Raw genomic sequence first — 7,308 nt, 5'->3', positions numbered from 1 at the left:
CAGGGAAGACCTGGTGATCCCAGAACATAGAGGTGTGAAATCCAGCCTCCTAGGTCATTCTACAAGGGCACGCATCCTCCCAGGCCGGGAGCACTTTCCCCTTCAGCAATCCTCTCAGGGATTTTGCTAGTGTACCTTCTCATATTTGGGTTTCAGCTCTTTGACTGGCTCTCTGGTGCACTGGAATGGCCCTGGTTGCCCGTTCGTCAGCATTTGATTGGCACACCGTGCTGAGCCTGCAGAATGCTGGACGTGGCTGCGAGCCTTGGGGTGTGAAAGAGGAGGGGCGCTTTCCTCGTCCTTAAATCTGACAGGTTTGGAAAAGGACAGAAGAGTCCAGCAAGGCAGTGCCTGTGGTAAGGGGCCATTAGTCTCCTTCCCTCCCGCCCGCCCGTACACCCTCCAAATGGCGGGGGGAGGACCTCCTAAACACAAGTCCCTTGCTCATGTGTGATCCTTGGGATGCATTGTTAAGTTCAGCTTGCTAATACTTTTGCAAATTTTGCCATTTACAAAGTTCATGAGGAAGATGGGGCTTTCTACTCTCGTAGGAGTTACCGTCTGGGAAGCTCATAGGGGGCAGTTCTACCTTGTCCTGTTGGGTCACCATGAGTCAGCATCAACTTGATGGAAGTGAGCTTGGCTTTCTGAGTTTAAGTTCATGAGAGGTACTGCTTTGGTGATTGACTTTTGCATGCAGACATTGCCTGGTCATGTCCTGAGGGTAATGCCGACCATATACAATGAGTTTGAATTGCTTCCTTCTGTTAAATCTTCTGGAAGAGAGAGTGTAAAACATGTGTAAATTAAGGGGGAAAAATGAAACAACAGAAAACAAACTCTTTGATAAAATTCTCCAACAGATCCGTCTTGTCCGGGAGATTTCTTTTGGGGACCCATTTTCAGTCTAGATTCATTTTTACGTAGTTCTGGGACTGTGCCGGGTCAGCCCAGCTTTCGTCATATTGTTTGTTCAAGGGATTTATTTCGTTTCTTCCAAGTTGCCCGGTGAATTCTGGGCGGCAGCTTTTCCTTTGTTAATTATGCTGCTATTGGGTCCTGCCCCATTCCTGAACTAAACTGCTGTCAAGTGATTTTGACTTTCCGTCTTTCAGGTGTCTTCTCCCACCCCCACTCCACCCCTGAGAGCCGCAACTGGGCTCCACTGTGTGTTTGTGTGTTCGGATTGTTGCTGTGCTGGGGCTTCCTAACGTGCTCTGACTGCTGCTTTAAGGCCTTCTCTACTGGGAAAATGTGCCGGCCTGAGTTTTTCACACGTTGCTTCTGCACTTCCCTGCTCTCTTTTGCTTTGTCATTAGGTGCGGCCAAGTCTGTTTCCACTCATGGTGACCTTGGGCACAACTGAATGAACTTCTGTCTGCTCCTGTGTCAGCCTCACCATCGTGATCCCGTGGGAGTCCACTGCTGCAGCCACTGGGTCCATGCATCTTCTTGAGGTTCGGCCCCCCTTTTGCTGCCCTTCTACCTTACTAAGTGGGATGTCCCGTGCCAGGGACGGCCCCTCCATGCAACGTGTCCAAAGCACATAAAACAATATCATGCCAATCTTCCTTCCAAGGGGCCTTCTGGCTGTACTTCTTCCAAGACAGATTTGTTTATTCTTCTGGCAAGTCACGGAACCCTAAATATCCGTCAGCAGCACGATCATTCTGTGCCGGAGCCCGCCGGCAAAGCAACGGGGACTCGAGTGAGAGGGTGAGGACTGAGAAAAGACAGACACAAAAAAGCTGGGGCCAGGAGGACTGCAATTCAAGACTGCAGCCCCAAGTTTATTTTCCAGCAAGCTTTTATACACTGTTAAGTGGGAATGTACTATTGCTCAAAATAGTGCCCCCATCCTTGTTCTTGTTTGTCAGGCAAATATTTTTCCCAAGGCTAAGCCCCTGATGTTTTCAATATCGTTAAAGCACAAAGGTTAACCTGACCGTGAGAGAGGTGTGTCTGCACGTCCACATTTGAACGAACAGACCTCTGCTTGCAGAGCAGCTCCCTACAATTCTGAGGCATCAATTCTTCGTCAGTCTTCTGTATTCATCATCCACTTTCTCATGCATATGAGGAGATTAACAATGCCAGGGCCACCACTCCAGCACCATGCACGAAGAAAGCAGAAGAGCCAGCCAATGGGCAAGAAAGCAAGACAGGATCATAGTGGATGTTAGAAGAGACTTTGTACAGCTACTCTCTGTGGGTGACTCCAAATGCAGGAATGTTAAACACCTTGAGATTGTCCCACATTCTCCTTATGCTCGGGTATGTTTTCCTTGGTACTTGCTTGTGCATTGCCCCCCTAAGAGTCTCCGTGTCTGTCTTTAACTTGTTTGTGCTTTCTCCTCCTATGCTGGCTCATCCGCTCTTAATCTCACCTGGGGTGTTTTCCATCGCACCTGGAATGGTTTTTAATCTTTAGAAACTCAAACGGAACGTTCACATCTCACACATCTCTGTTTACCATGCTCTGAGATGCCTCTCTCTCTTTCTTGCACATACGGAATACACTTGAAGAATCTGTATTGGGGCCTCTGCCTTCTGCCTTTACCTTCTGTGGTTGTTATGGGTTGCTTATGATCGACTGATTTCTCTTTTCATGGTGCATGCCATTTTCCTGCTCTTTGCATGCCGGGCATTATTATTTTTTCTAATTTAGATGCTGCGCACTATAACTTTACCTCACCACCTGCTGGAGATTTTTGCATTCCTATAAATATTCTTGAGCTCATGTACCCTTCTTTGGTTCAGTACTTGGAAAAGAGCCTGTTCCTTTCAAGTTTTGTTTGTAAGGTTTGCTAAGCAGAATCCAAGTCCATGGTCTCAGGAGTAATGTCTAGCACAGAGACAAGAAGTCCTCCCAGACTCTCCAACCAGTAGCCCGTCATTTACCAAGCATTCCCCCTGACTCTCATGGGCCCAAGCTCTTAATGGGCCTACATGATGGCAGTCTGGTCTCACTGGGAAGGAGACCGCCTGGAGACCCTGGGATGAAGGCAGCCTTGTTGTCAGCATTCCTGCTCCACAAAACGATGCATCACGAGGTCCCTCACGGTGAGTCTGAACCATCAGTCTCTTGGTAAGCAGCCAAGGTGTTTCATTATTTACATCATCCCGGGGCCTCACCGTGGAAACAAGGTGGGGAAGGATGTGCTGCTGTTGCTGCTGAGAATACATGCAGCAGAAACATCGATAAACTCAATAAGTTGTGCATTAAAACAAACAAAAACAGCACAAACTTAGAAGTCTTAGGAATATGCTGTCATCAACCGCCTCTCATCATCGCTAGTTTCTCAGCGTTACATACGACAGTGGCTTGTGTGTTGCTGCGATGCTGGAAGCTACACCAGCTGGGTGAGCCATGGTGGACAGGTCTCAGTCTAGCTTCCAGACTAAGACAGACTATGTAGAAGGTGATGGTGGTCTACTTCAAACACAGTGGAACCAACTACTTAGTAAAGAATCATTCTGGCCAGTCTTGTAATCCAAAAGAAGGTCGCTTTCATTGATTTACAGCCCCCACCCCCCATCAAACCAGACATGCTGGGATCTTTATTCAGTGGAGACTCTCCGTACACTGGAACCAATCCCCATTTCACCTTTGCTCTGTCCTTAGAGTCTGACCAGCCAGAATACCAGAAGGGTGCAACAAAGGTGACAGAGGGCCCAGTGTCCGAGGGTTATAGCTTGTTGTGGTGGGGGTGTGGTGAAGACCCTGTGCTGGGCCTTGTCATCGTCCACCTGAGGGGGAGAGCACTCCCAACCTTCTCAAGTTCTCAAATGAGGCTATGCTAGCTCCCTGATGTCAAGAGACCATTAGGAAGAAAGGACAACCCGGGGATGACTCAGCCCACTTTCGCTGACAGCAGCCGCCCTTGTCCCAGAGTCCTGGGGTTTCGGGACCATTGGGGAATGGGTTGTGCTGACAGATGGAGTGGCACACAAGTCCCCATTTCCCCCTCCAGTGCCTCAGCCATTTCCCCTTCCCTTGTCTTCCTCTAATGCTTGGGAAATGCAGGAGACGAAGAAAGAGTCTGGCTGGGCTAAGAGAAACGTCTTCCTGCCTCCTGTCCCTGGAGACTGGTCAGGCTGACAGATGCATCTGTGTCTGCAGAAGGACCGTTTTCCTGCGGCCATGACAGGCTGCCAGGGTGGAGCATGGCACAGTCACCATGTTCTAGAAACAGTGACGAGTGTACATTCATGCCGCATCCACCCATGGTTTGGAAAACCAAACCACTGAACCCAGCCACCCTGGGCCCCACTTAAAAAATTTAATTTCTTAATTCAATTTATATTTTCTCCGTTGACCTTGGCCCTTTGCTTTCTCATGTGCTGAAATGTTACTACCGTTGAGTTGATTCCGACTCACAGTGACCCTATAGGACGGGGTAGAACTGGCCCTGTGAGTTTCCCAGACTGCAACTCAATGGGCATCTTCAGCTTGCTCTCAAGGGGCAGCTGGTGGTTTCCCACTAATGACCTTCTAGTTAGCAGCCCAATATAAAACTACTTCTCCACGAGGGCTCCTTGTGAACACACCGGTCTTCTGACCTTATGAGGCTGCTGCCCATTGCCAATGGGAGTGAGTGAAAGGAAGCAGACGTCTGCACTGGGCAGTCGTGCTCAGTGAGAGGACAGCAGAGTCCTGCAGGGAATACTAGTTTCTGATACTCTCCGGGAGCAGGTCTGATGGATTTTGCCAGTGTGGGGAGTTCTTTTCTTCTTCCGGGATTAGGCTCCAGAAAACACCTCCCAAAGAGACAGATTGTCCTCTGCAGACACATGTTGCTGGTGATCCTGGCCATGAAGCTAGCCTCTGGTTCCCAGGGATGCAGAGCGCAGAGACAGAACCGCTGTCAGGCCCTGCGTTGTCTCCATGATCAATGACAGACTGGCCATGGTGATACAAAGGGTTTCACTGGACAATTTGCAGAAGTAGACCACTACCAGTTTCTTTCTAGTCCATCTTAGTCTGGAAGCTCCCCTGAAATGTGTTCAGCATCACAGCAACACTCAAGCTTCCACTAAAGATGGGGGATGCCTGCACATGAGGGGCGTAGGCTGGTAATGGAAGCCTCTTCTTCCATGTGGGATGCAATGCCTCTGATACTCAACCACCAGTTACCTCAGGGGTCTTTTACCTTATTGCATGGACTGTATTCACTTAGTGCTAGCACAAAAGATTAGGACCATTTAAATTCCATTCAAGGTCAATAGCTTTGAAATAATATTTCTGTTTATGCAAAATACTGAAGGAAAACAACAACACATGCACCGAAAGGTATTTGCAAGTTCTGAAGCTTCAGATAGTTTATCTTTTTCTTATTTGGCCTGGACTTAGATTGTGTGTGTGTGTGTGTGTGTGTTTTTTTGTGTGTGTGTGTGTGTGTGTGTGTGTGTGTGTCTTGTGTGTCTACAACTAATGGCTCTGAATTGCAGCTTCTGGTGGCTCTGGTCTCAGCCTCCACCACTTCTAACAAATCTGGAACTTGCTTTACCAGAGGCTCTTCTCCCAATGGTCCTGGGACTTCTCTCTCCTCTTGCCTCCATGGAACATTCTAACAGCCGGAGGGGTGGCAACCAACACGGATCCATCTCTTCATTAGTGTTTCATGTATCCTATTTGCGTAGTCCCATCCAATCATTTGGTGGGAGTTATAGAGACTTGGATAGAAGAACCATATTAAGAAGTTTGACTGCACCATACCTCCCGAGAAGGAGATGTGGCTCGGCTAACTTTCTAAGATTTTAAGGAAGCAGGCTGTGTTGTAAGGGCTCTGAGGCCTGGTGAGGTTTCATGAGGCGTTCCAGATCAGCGGTGTCCATGGACAGCGGGTTCGTCGGACCCATATGCGCCATCCCCAGACCACTTCATCTTTACCACTTATACTTGACTTTAATGATGTATCTGCCATCTGGCATTATTTCCCACAACCCTTTCACAATTCCCTAAGTAAACATGGGATGAAAGTCACAGCTCATCGGTTGTAGAGCTAGCTTTCATTTGTTTTGCCTCCTCCTCCTTTTTCAGTCCCAGACTCAAAGTCGTTGGTAGTACTTTCTTAAAGCTTCATCAGTGATGCCTACTTTGCGGTTCCACTCACTACTCTTTAAAGTAAGAGCACTGGGTCAACAATCTTAAGAGAAAGAGTTCTAGAATTGGTTATAGGATAAGTTTGTAAGGTCTGCTGTTGTCGATACTACTCAGTGAGCAAAGGTGGAAAGGCAGACAGAAACCAGGAAGGGCCACCATCGTCAAGACTCCATGACCACAGCAAGTTAGGTGTACATAGCCCCCACCCAACCGCCCACTTGGTTTTCTTATTATTCGTTAACCTTCATGCCCCAGTGCCTTTGGTCACACTGTTATCCCTGTCTGGAATCTCGTGATTATTCTGGTTGGAACCACACTCTTTATTCAAAGCCTGGTTTGAAAGAAATCCCCAGGAAACTATGCACAGTCCCTCAACAGGAATCTTATCATTCCCTCCTGTGCCAGAAGAACTCTGCCTGCATCATTCCTGAATTCCAAATGGAGCTCTACTTCCCTGCAGGAATGCTATTGATTTTTAAAAATCATTTTATTGAGGACCCTTACAACTCTTATCGCAATCCATCCATCCATTGTGTCAAGCACATGTATACATATGTTGTCATCACCCATTTTCAAAACATTTTCTTTCTATTTGAGCCCTTGGTATCAGCTCCTCATTTTTCACTTCCCTCCCTCCTACCCTCACCCTCCCTCATGAACCTTTGATAATTTATAAATTTATAAATTACTATTATTTTCATATCTGACACTGACCTCTGTCTCCCTTCATCCATGTTTCTGTTATTCATTTCCCTTGGGTGGGGTTGTGTGTATATATTGGTCATTGTGCATTGTGATCATTTCTCCCTTTCTACCCCCACCTTCTCCTTACCCTCATGGTAGCACTACTCCCGTTATTGCTCCTGAGGATTTTATCTGTCTTGGATTCTCTGTGTTTAGAGCTCTTGTCTGTACCAGTGTACATGCTCTGGTCTAGCTGGATTTGTAAATGAGATAGTTAAGGTTTATTTTGCCAACCTGGCCAATAAACACATGTGGTATTAATTGAAGGGTGGAGAGATAAATGGCTTGATCAACCTCGCCTTTCTTTTTCTCTTGTCTCTTGAACTCTGATGGTCGGACCAGGGTGTAAGCCAGCTGGCAAGGCTCACTTCCTGTGAGACATCCCTGAGGAGAAGCCACATGGACCTACCCAGATCCAGCCCTGGATGCTGGAGCAGCCATGTGGAGACCCCTGCCAG

The sequence above is a fragment of the Echinops telfairi genome, unplaced genomic scaffold (assembly GCF_000313985.2).
Source record: "Echinops telfairi isolate 266 unplaced genomic scaffold, ASM31398v2 ScPeMD7_7469;HRSCAF=8507_1, whole genome shotgun sequence".
Lineage (NCBI taxonomy): Eukaryota > Metazoa > Chordata > Mammalia > Afrosoricida > Tenrecidae > Echinops > Echinops telfairi.
Note: the sequence above shows the minus strand (reverse complement) of the source record.